The 12,140-nt window shown below is 31.7% G+C and overlaps 1 protein-coding gene across 17 annotated transcripts in view; it reads right to left on the minus strand.

Annotated features, from left to right (window-relative positions):
* The window catches only part of Khdrbs2 (KH RNA binding domain containing, signal transduction associated 2), a 587,319-nt gene that overhangs the window by 29,481 nt on the left and 545,698 nt on the right, over positions 1-12,140 (minus strand). For 8 of the 17 annotated variants that reach the window (XR_009225747.1, XR_009225735.1, XR_009225738.1 and 5 more), the window contains 3 exons: positions 3,695-3,803; positions 1,805-1,838; positions 658-819 (listed from right to left, as the gene is read on the minus strand). The gene's annotated coding sequence lies outside the window, so the exon portion shown is untranslated. The remainder of the gene's footprint in view (positions 1-657; positions 820-1,804; positions 1,839-3,694; positions 3,804-12,140) is intronic. The other 9 variants (XR_009225741.1, XR_009225737.1, XR_009225736.1 and 6 more) reach the window with 5 other exon arrangements.

Here is a 12,140-nt window from a genome sequence, read left to right on the forward strand (position 1 = left end):
CAATGACCTGGGAGACTGAGACAGGACAATTTCAAGTTCAAGGATAGCTTTAGCAACTTTGGTGGACTCTGTCTCAAAATAAAAAAAAATCAAAAGGGCTGAGTGTGTAACTCAGTGGAAAGCACCCCTCGATTCATTCCTTAATACCACAAAACAATAAAGAAAAAAACAAACAAACAACCCAGACCTTCATAGGTAAAATACTAGATCCTTCAACAGGAGACCATGGCAATTTGCCTCAAAAGCAAGGTGGAATGAATAAACTGAGTAAATTTAAGTTTCTCACTCATCCAACAAATACATATAATGTATATTCTAGATACCAATCCCTATAGTAAAGATCATATAATCAAAATTTGAATAAAACATGAAGCCTGCCTTTTGGTGGTTTGTAGTCTAAATTATATTTATTAGCTGTGATGACATTTCTTTATTATGGATATTAATATTAATCACTGATATATACAGTATATACACTAATATATACAGTAATATATAAGCTTTTAAGTGAAATTTTAAGCTTGATTTTATGTAGTCCTATCATAAATATATTAGAGAATAATAATATTTCCAGGTATATATTGGTAAAAGAATGAAAGCCTTAAAGGAAAGATTTTATTTTAAGCTATAAAAAGAAAAAAATGTTATTTCACTTACCTTCTGTCTATTTCAGACCTTCCATTGAAATCTCATCTCTTCTATGACACCATCTTTTTAAAATCTCAGCCCAAATTAACTTCTTTTTCAATCTGTAATATTAATATATTCCATATGTATTTTAATCCACTGGTTGTTATCCATAGTGTACATCAGTATCACCTGTAGAGTTTTAAAAATACTCATTTCCATGTTCCAATCTCAGAAATTTATTTAGTCAATGTAAACAGGGTTCAGGCATCTATCTGTCTTACTTATTTGTTTTGACTAAACCCAGGGATGCTCTACACCTGAGCTACAGTCCCAGCCCTTTTTAAATTCTCACTTTTTATTTTGAGACAGGGTCTCACTAAATTGTTGAAGCTAGTCTTGTACTTTTGGTCCTCCTTTCTAATCCTCTGGTATAGTTGGGGTTACAAGCATCCACCACTGTGTCTGGCTTGGCATCTGTATTTTGTCTTTTTTTAAATATCTTTATTCAGTTTATTTATTTTTATGTGGTGCTGAGGATTGAACCCAGTGTCTCACATGTGCGAAGAAAGCGCTCTGCCACTGAGCCACAACCCCAGCCCTGGTATCTGTATTTTTAAAACACCATACTTAATGCTGATATGCATATTTAGTGAAGAATCACTGTTCAAATTACATAGGCATTGGTCATATCACACTATCCATATCTGTGCATTTTTATTCTTGTATCCCTGAATATACTGTAATCATCTTGTATGGAAGGGACAGGCTTACATTTACTGTCTTCTCTGAAGCATATAGAACTTAATCTACACTATAGGGCTGGGGATGTGGCTTAGTGGGAAAGCAGTTTTCTAGCATTTGTGAGGCCCCAGGCTTAACCCCACCACCTAAAAACAACAACAACAACAACAAAAACTTACTCTGCACTAAAAATTTCTATACTTTTTTTTTTTTGAAAAAAATGAAAAGGGATTTTCTGTAAGCAATCTTAACACATTACTCTCACATGTGTTAATATTCATATTCTTCACACAGTAGTAGAACAAACTGGATCATGAGAAAATATTATTTATTCATCCTTTACAATTATTTTTCAGAAAGGTTTCTAAATTGGGAAATTTCTGGAGAGATTCAGAGAAGGATACTCTCTTCAGCATAATAGAGTTAAACTTACATTGGTTCAAATCCAAATCTTCTTGTTATTTGTGCTATTTTGAGGAAGAAATCAGAAGTTTTTAAGAGGTATATAAAGCACATTTCCTTAATTATTAAGCACTCCCTGCATGATAGATAATACAAATAGGAGGTGTTAGAGAATTCCTTTTGCCCCTAGGAAGTTTCCTTTGAATCCAGATTCTGTGTCTTAAATCTTTATACTCAAGTTACATCCAGAGCTATGCAGGCATAGAATGATCAGAGCTGGAGAGGCCTGCTGACACGGTTTCATCCCCCAATCTTTATTTTTAACCTATGAGCCAATTTAGAGCTAAAGCTAAAACAATTCATACATCTTTATAGGCTTCACACATTCTGCCTTGCAGAGCTATTTTAAGCATCAGTGGTATTACACAGGGCAAATCCCAAGTACAGTGTCTGGCATAAACTAGTCCCTCAGTAAATCAATCAACCAGTTGGATTATAGTTTCAGTTTGGTGCTTTTTTCTTGCATCTTAAAAAGCATGAACCTTATCAAGTTCTAAAATCTAGGAAGAATAACAAATTGGAACTAGTAGTAATTCTTAAATACATTAAGTAGAATGAAGTTAATTACACCAATCAGCAAATAGGGAAGACAGCACACCATACTCTGTCCAGTTATGATACATCAGACTTCCTGATCTAGGTTCGCCCACTGTGAGAATAGGTTATGCTGTTTAACCTCTCTGACTCAACTGCAAAGTGGGGACAATAAAATATGTGCCTTACTGAGTTGTGAAGAATTCATTGTTCCTTAAAAGCATTTCCAAATCTCTCACATATAGCAAGTGTCCAATAAAGATTTATTATTAATTTTTCATTATTATTATTAGATAAGACTACCATAATTTGTCATCCATACTGAAACACTTCTGAAAGTGAGAGGTAGCCATAGCAATAACACTGGAATAGTGGGCATAAACCAGACTCATAGTCTGGCAAATTCCTAACGAAGTATAATATTGTACAGAATAATCCTCCTTGGAAAGAGTCTGGAAAGATGTTACATTTAGGTCAGACTCAAGGTGAGCACAAAAGTAAGGTGCTGACTTCTTCCAAACTTCCCAGACATAAAATAGAAGAAGGGATGGTGTTTCTACATTATTTATAACCTATTTTCACTTATCTCAAATCTTTCCTAAGGTTTTTCTGAAGGTTTGATCCTGGGAATTGCAATTTAATGTTCAGAAAAATTTAAGGACTTTAAGAAAAATTTTATGAAATATCTTACACAATTTCTTGTCTCATCAAACAAATATATTTCACCTTTTCTGTATTCTCTAGATGTTATTTTTTAATACAAGGGCACATAAAGAAGAGAATAGAAACATACCCTTTGAATCATCAATGTCACTGACCATCTGTTTAGCCATACATTTATATCTTCTTTTGTTGCAAAACAAATTAGAATTTCAGAAGGGAATGAATATTCATGGTTCTGTGGTACCATGTTCTGCTCCACTGTGTTCCATTTCAGCTCTGGTTGTTTCACAAACATTTATTGGATGCCCCAATATACCAGCCCTCTTCTACAAAACTGAACTCTCCTCTATTACAAAAGGCAAAATGTGGAAAGATGACTACAATAGCTCTGGAAAGGCTCTATAAAGATACATCATGCATGGTGCCTGATCTTTCTTCTTCACATGAACTTTTGGTCCCCACTCTCCTTATTATCAGAAATAGTTTGGACATTTATCCCATTCTTTCAGCAAAATATATTTCCTTATTGGTTGATTTTTGTTTGGGATTTCCTTTATATCCTTAAATTCTGTTTACATTAGACACAAGAATCATGTATATATGAGAATCAATACATTACTGCTAAATTGCTATAATGCAAAAGAAAAGTAAAAGAGTTTCTCACTTGTTTGACATTAATTTAATATCCCGCTTAGCTTCCATCTGATGCAAAAAGCTGCTTCATCCACTTAAGCATTTCTGTTTAGGCTCCTAATGAAGTTTTCTGTACCTGTCTTGTAAGCAGAGTTCATAAATGAAATCACAAATGGATGAAGTGACTCAACTTGCTGTTAAAAATATTAAACCCCCAAATAACTAGTGTTAGATTTATTCCAACTTTTGAGTTTTCTATCATACATCTTCACTTATAGCCTCAGATGAGCAGAACAAGTTTAAAGCATTATGCAATCACACATATAGTCATCTCTAAATGTCAATCCACTTCATGGCAAATTTAACAATAGTAGCAGTTGTCAGACATACTCAAAACAAAATAAATTATCCATCGCACCTTTTAATATTCTGTGTTTTTGAAAATAGTTTAAACAGCATTCTAGATACGATGAGTCTTTCCTGAGGAAGTTTTTGATGAGATTGAATGAAGATAATGACAACTGTTAGTCATGGCAGTTAGCATAAGGCACGAGGCGCAGGACAATATTCATAAGCAGGTAAGACACATAGTGAAAATACAGCTTCCTGTGACTGAGTAGAACTGATTGCTATTCTGGAAAGTGAAACTGGTATAAGTCTGGTACTAGTATATTTAACAGCATGTGCATCAGAGGACCTAATTGTTTTCCACCACAGGGTACGAATCTTTATGTCCTCTATCAACCAAAAACAAACAATCATACTGCTTAATGGTGGTTCAATTAATGTATATGTGCTACTTTTATACCCTGAATTATTTGACAAATAAACTCTAACAAGTCACTTGAGAATTATGTTTAATGGGAACTCACCTATCAGTAAAAATTCCCCGGTTTCTTATAATATCTCATACAATCATCTTGGGAATATGGAGCTTACATCAATATTAAAAAATATTATTCTCCAATGGGAATACAATAAAACAAACATTTGAAGAAAATGATGTATGTAACTAGAGCCTTGCTGCTTGATGTTGAAGATCAAAACAGGATTATAATAGAAATGACTAGGTCAGATGAATTCAAAAGTGAACTATCTTTGATTGAAGTTTTGTAAAACTCTGAGTATATTTTTTTCATTGAAATATTACCATTGTTTAATATATGAGAAAAATGATTTCTGGTTTTTGTATTTATTTAGCTGTAGTAATATTATATTCATCCATATTTATTCATTCTAATATAGGAGCCCTGATGTCTCTTATATTAGGCCAATTAATTAATGTCCCTTATTGTTCCAAGTTAATTGAATGTCATTACACACAGGAGAGAGAAACAGAAGTATGAAGAAAAGAGAGTACACTTTCTTTTTTTTTTTTTTGAAACTGAAAATCTTTTCACACCAGGCATGGTATTTGCAAATAGTGTAATATGTATATTTTTAAAATGGCACCTTGGCTGTTCTGCGTTTTAACATATCAACATAAGGTTCATAAACAGGGACAAATGAGATGCAAATTTAAGAGATGTCAAACATTCCTGACAACTTCCTACTAAGAACACAATTGAAAAATGACAAACTTATCATCTTCCTGGCTGGTTGAAGTTTAAAGCTGACTGCTTTTGATTATGAAGCAACAAGCCTTTCATTTTTCAGCTCATTTTACATTTCTTAAACACTGTTTCAAAGACACACAAAAAATATGCAGGTGAATTGATTTGAATCTGATTAGTGCTAGTTTTATTATTTGTAATAAATAAAGGTGGCTCTATAGTGTTGCAGCACATTTTACTTGAGGAATTGACTGACTTTTATGGTAGTTTAAATATATATCACAAATAAATTCAATATTATAACTTCATTGGATATACTATTTCTAATTCTACATAATTTTAGGTAATAATTCATATTGTAATTCATATCTACTATAGTTTTCAAGCTGTTGAGCAACTAAAAAGTGACATAAAGATTTGAAACTAAAAAGTTTTTTCTCAGCAAGAGAAATAATATGTGAGGTAAATAGGGAGCCTACATCCTGGGAACAAATTTTTACCCCTCACACATCAGATAGAGCTCTAATATCTAGAGTATACAAAGAACTCAAAAAGTTAAACAACAAAAAATCAAATAACCCAGTCAACAAATGGGCCAAGGACCTGAACAGACACTTCTCAGAAGAGGATATACAATCAATCAACAAATACACGAAAAAATGTTCACCATCTCTAGCAATTAGAGAAATACAAATTAAAACAACTCTAAAATACTATCTCACTCCAGTAAGAATGGCAGCCATTATGAAGTCAAACAACAACAAGTGCTGGTGAGGATGCGGGAATAAAGGTACACTCATACATTGCTGGTGGGACTGCAAATTGGTGCAGCCAATTTGGAAAGCAGTATGGAGATTCCTTGGAAAGCTGGGAATGGAACCACCATTTGACCCAGCTATGCCTCTTCTTGGACTATACACAAAGGACCTAAAAATGGCATATTACAGGGACACAGCCACATCAATGTTTATAGCAGCACAATTAATAATAGCTAGACTGTGGAACCAACCTAGATGCCCTTCAATAGATGAATGGAAAAAAATATGGCATTTATACACAATGGAATATTACTCAGCACTAAAAAATAACAGGATCATGGCATTTTCAGGGAAATGGATGGCATTAGAGCAGATTATGCCAAGTGAAGTTAGCCAATCCCTAAAAAACAAATGCCGAATGTCTTCTCTGATATAAGGGGGGTGACTCAAAATGGGATAGTGAAGAAGAGCATGAGAAGAAGATCACTAAATAGGGAAGAGAGGTGGGAGGGAAAGGGAGGGAGAAGGGGAATTGCGCGAAGATGGAAGGAGACCCTCATCGTTATACAGAATAAATGTATGATGTTGTGAGGAGAAAAAAAAAAGAAGTGTGTCACATTAGATTGGATAGAGAGAAGTGATGGGAGGGGAGGGGAGGAGAAGGGGGGATATGAAGGACAGCAGAATAAAATAGACATTATTATTGCTGTGTATATATACGTGACTGTATGACCAATGTGATTCTGCAACCTGTACAATCAGAAAAATGAGAAACGATACCCCATTTGATTCAAATGTATGAAATGTCAAGATCATTGTACTGTCATGTGTAACTAATAAAAAATAAATAAATAAAAATAAAAAACAATATTTGAATGTGTTCACTGGGTATTTCATTGATAAATTGATTATGAATTAAATAATAAATTCTCAATTTTACTTTCAAGTAAACTTCAATATAGTATGTTACCCCAGATGAATATATAACTAGGTTAGTAGATAATATTTTATGTCTATACTTTCTTATTTCAAAGAAGGAAAAATTAAAAATTGAAAAGAGCTTAAGCAATAAAATTGGAGGTGGGGTAAATATATCATATGGAAAAATAGAAAATTTATATAAGTAATGTTCCATTAAAAGTCTAAAATAAGTAATTTATTCATTTAGTTATATTCTGGTAATATCTGAATATTTTTGGAGGAACAAGTATAGCTAGCATTAGAAATATTATAAATCAATATTTTATGTATTATGTTTATGTATTATAAGTAGGAATTTACTTTGTTTATACTTCTAATATCAAAGGTTTTCATAGATTTTTTTTTACTCCAATAATTTGAGTTTGAACTTTGATTACATCATAATAATAGTCATTGACAAATTAACGGATTGTATCTGGTCCCAAAATTTCTGTTCTCAAGTTGTTTTCTAGTCTTTTTGTATATTGAAGGAAATTAAAAATGAATAATACTGTACTTAGGAACCCCTATCTGGTAAGTTGAATAACTATATTTTGATGTTGTCTATGATCTTATTCAGAATAAAACTATTAGTTCTGCATACAAATGGCTTTGAAACTGAAGTATGTGTCACTTCTGCTGCTTGATAAATATATAAAATTGACTGAATACAGCTGCAACACATTAATATCATCACTCAGGGTTATTTTAAGAATTAAAATATAGTTTTCCAGTAAAACAAAGTCTAATTACACAATAAAGAATTTGCAGTCTAATTATATAATAATGGTACACAAAACAAAAAATATTTATAATATATCTTAATATTTCTAAAAGCAAATCCAGACTCAGTAGAGAAGGAAATAATGTCTAATTAGGTATTTGCCACATAGCATTATAAAATTACTTGTTTTTATAAGAAAATAATACATTAAAACCATTCTATATGATGTAAAACATTATTCTTATTTGTTATGGATATTGTAGATCTATTTAAAAATCAACTTTCATTTATACCATGTTATAGATCCTTTCTTCCCTGACATTTGGGGATGTGGTTGGTGGTGAAGAGGCTCTCATCACCAAATACACATATTCATTTCACCGTTTGCAACTGAAGTATCAAAAAAATACATTTCCTGTTCTCTGCAGTTAACCAGTATTCAGTAGGGCTCTGAGCACACTTACTTGAAGTGCATAGCTCAGTTAGCTATCTGACCATAGGAGTAAAAGTTCAAGAAATCCTGTCAAACTCAGGAATGAGAGCTGACCTGGAAACTCTGGGCCTAAACCTCTCATATATGCTGCTTTTGTATTGGAAAAGGAGATATGTATTCTACATAGTGTAATTCAGCAAATTAATTGTAAAACGTGTATTGATTTTCCATGTATTTCTTCAGGGTTGTGACAAATAGGTATTTCTGAGTCCTTGCAATACACTTCAGCACTAAAGTAAAGGTGGGCAGAGACAAACTGGACCAAAGAGCATAATCCTCACAGATCACTGTTGTCTTATGGAAGATGCCTAAGTCTCTGGACTGATAAATGGAATTGCTTAGTAAATTAAGTTTAACTACTCATCTGCTTAATTTAGATCCTCTGAGATCCTTTTCTCAAAAACAGAGTTCTTGGTTTAAAATTAGGAAATTATTGTGAAGTCTCTGTTTTTCTTTATCAACCAAGTCAAAATCAGACTTTGAAACTCATAGGACATTTAAGGATATCAGTTACCTAGTAGTCGTAAAGTGCCTTTTCTTTTTAAGATGGAAGGACTAATGTAAATATAAAATATAATGGCAAATGTATGCTAATTCTTATGTAGTGGAGAATAAAAGCCCAATTTTCATTCTTTCAAAGTTCTTGTAATTGTAGATGCTAGAGAAATGGAGTCATAATTTTTATATGTTTTAGATCAAAATTAGAAGGTTTTTATTTATTTATTACATATTTTTTACATATTTTACACTTTTGGTTAATTTCAATTTATTCTCTCCCAGCTAGAATCAGAAAAAAAATTGATATATACAAATTCAGTATACACCTTTGTATTTGGTAAGCCCTTAGTTTTGAGTAAATTCAGGTATATTTTACATGAATGATAATTTTTAAGTTATTCATTATTAAGGCATGCCTTTGTAGAATCCATGAAGAATTTTGCCTCTCATTCAACCTCAATTATTCTCTCTTCTACAATCAGACACTATCATTTACTGCAATGAGAAAGTTAATTACTTTGAGAGGATATATTTCAGCCCAAGCCCAACATGTAGAATTCATGTAATTATTTTGGGTAAAACTCTTAATATTGTAAGATCTTGTTTTCTTACCTTTAAAATTAGGATAAGAAAATTTACCCTGCTTTATCATAGAGTTGTTGTGATCATTAAATACAAAATTATTTTTAAAGTATTGAGACATATATTTATGTATATATATATATATATATATATATTTGTAAATGAAATATCATAGTATGTTAACATTTCACATACACATCAATATAATAATTTGTACAAATCATAGATAGTACATAGGAAATATTACAAGACTAGAAAAAAATGAAGGCAAATTGATAGATATTTCCTCATTTAGTAATATTTGGTAAATGCTTCCCATCAACCTAGATCAATATACTAGTTCAGATTTAAAATGTTAAGCCTTTTCCTAAAGGGATCCAATTTCTTCTATCAGAAACGTGAAGTCTGTTTTTTCCTCCCAAAATATTTCTTGGACATCTTTAAACCAAGATGCTCTGCTTAATGCCATTTTTTCTCTTATGTGACAGTTAAGTAGACTATTTGACAACCACTATATATTTTTTAGCTGTAAATTGTTATGAGGCCACTTTCTTTTGAGCCTATTCATTTAGTAACAGGCTGTCATCACTAGTGTCATTTGCACTCATTCCCTTAAGTGATAAGTTAGAAATATCAAATTAGTAGTAGAAAGTATAGACTCAATACATCATTTGGATATTACTTCAATTATACAAACACCTTAGAGTTAAATTATGATAGAATTTAATTAACAGTTCTAACTTCTGAGGAATCAAATGAACTCATCACCAAGTTTTGCTTATTATGAATTAATCTTTATAATACCCTGTTACATATTTCTTAATATAAGTACAACAAATGAACAATGATTTCTTATTGAGAATCTTCATAGAATTAATGCTTCCAAGACAGACTATTTTATTCCTTGCAGTTTATAGTACACCAAACTAGATGACTCTTAAAATATAAGCATCTTTCTGACATCAATAAGATTTTAGAGCACTGTGGTAAGATTACATTGGCATACCCTTAGCATTAACAGATTTAGTACTCCCATTTTTTAATGTCACTGAATAATTCCAAAGGTATGTCATGTGCAGTATTTTTAATTTTCTAAAAACATAAATTTTAATTACCATATGCTGTGAGAGGCTAGTATAATTTTTTTTAAAAAAATTCAACATTGGACACATAGAAATTGTCCAAATTATTAAAAAAAGAAAATAAAAAGAAAAAATAAAAAAGAAACATACAATAGTATAAGAAAATAATTTTTCTGGACTGGGTGTAGTGGCACACATCTGTAGTCCCAGATATCCAGAAAACTGAGGCAGCAGGATCACTTGAGTCCAGGAGCTCAAGGCCAGACTGGACAAAAAAGGAAGACAACTCTCAAGTGGAAAAGAGAAAGGAAGAAAGAAAGAAAGAAAGGAAGGGAGGAAGGAAGGAAGGAAGGAAGGAAGGAAGAAAGAAAGAAAGAAAGAAAGGAGGGAGGGAGGGAGGGGGGGGAGGGAGGAGTCGTCCTGACATTGACAATAAAAGTTCAAGATGTATTCAATAGTAGAGGTGTTCAATATTTGCTGTAACAGGAAAGCATATATTTTTTTTAATTTCTAAAGTTATTGCTTTAAGTGGTAAGTTGTACATAATAGTGATTTACAAGAATTTTTAGAAGATCTGATGACATTTCACTCCTTTGAGGATATTATCAGTGACCTACCTGTTACATCTCAGCACTTCTAATAGATCTTTATCAGTCTTCTAGCTATATTATTTTTCTTTTCAAATCTATAGTTTCAAAATTCTCATGTTCACCTTCATTTTGGTATCTTATTATTAAGTATTATAAGGAATAACACTTCAATAGTGTGTATCTTCATATAGGACAACAGATAATTGATGGAAAACCTTGTCTTATTTTTATAATTAATATAATAAAGCATGTTTTCATTGAGCAAGTAACTATGACTATTTCTCTAGAAACATAATTTTGTACTTTATTTTCATTTTTAATTGAAGTTTTATATTATTTGATTTAGGATATCTCAACCTCTGTGAAGGCTAAATTTTTAAATTTTTTTGATACCAGGGATTGACTCACAGGTGCTTAGCCACTGAGCCATACCACTAGCCCTTTTTATTTTTTATTTTGAGACAGGGTCTTGCTAGGTTGCTTAGGGTCTTACTAGGTTATTGGGGCTGGCTTTGAATTTGTGATTCTCCTTCCTCAGCCTTGCCAGCCACTGGGATTACAGGGTTGTACTACCACAACCTGCAAAGGCTAAAATATATATATATATATATATATATATATATATACATATATATACATATATATGTGTGTATATATACATATATATATGTGTGTGTGTACATATAATATATATTATATATCTTATGTGTATATATATGAAGATTAGGGATATTGTGAAAGACTCAATATTTTAAGCCAATATCAACTACATTATATATAGTGTTGTACAGAAAATAAACGAAGTACCCTTTTTTAAACACTTCATATAGTGACATGTATTATGCACTCCATTATCATACATGTCTTTTTCTTTATATTATTAATTTAAAAATTGTACCAAATTACTATTAGTCTCTCTTTCACTTTTAGGTCAGTTTTAATATAAGCAATATTTATGCAGCATCTTATAAGATCTTTGTGTATAAACATGTAATGCCTGTTATTAAAGATACTCAATATATGTTGCTTATGAATATAATGATTTTTAAAAACTATTTTCTTAGTTGCAATGGACTTTATTTATATGTGGGGCAGAGAATTGAACCCAGTGCCTCAAGTGCTCTACCACTGAGCCACAACTCTAGCCCTATGATGATATTTTTTACAACTGTGTTCTAATTATACCATTAATTAACTATTAAGACAATTTTAAATGCTTAATTTGCATATTTATGTG

The sequence above is a fragment of the Marmota monax genome, unplaced genomic scaffold (genome assembly GCF_021218885.2).
Source record: "Marmota monax isolate L192 unplaced genomic scaffold, Marmota_monax_Labrador192_F-V1.1 WCK01_AAM20220418_F8-fsc00116, whole genome shotgun sequence".
NCBI lineage: Eukaryota > Metazoa > Chordata > Mammalia > Rodentia > Sciuridae > Marmota > Marmota monax.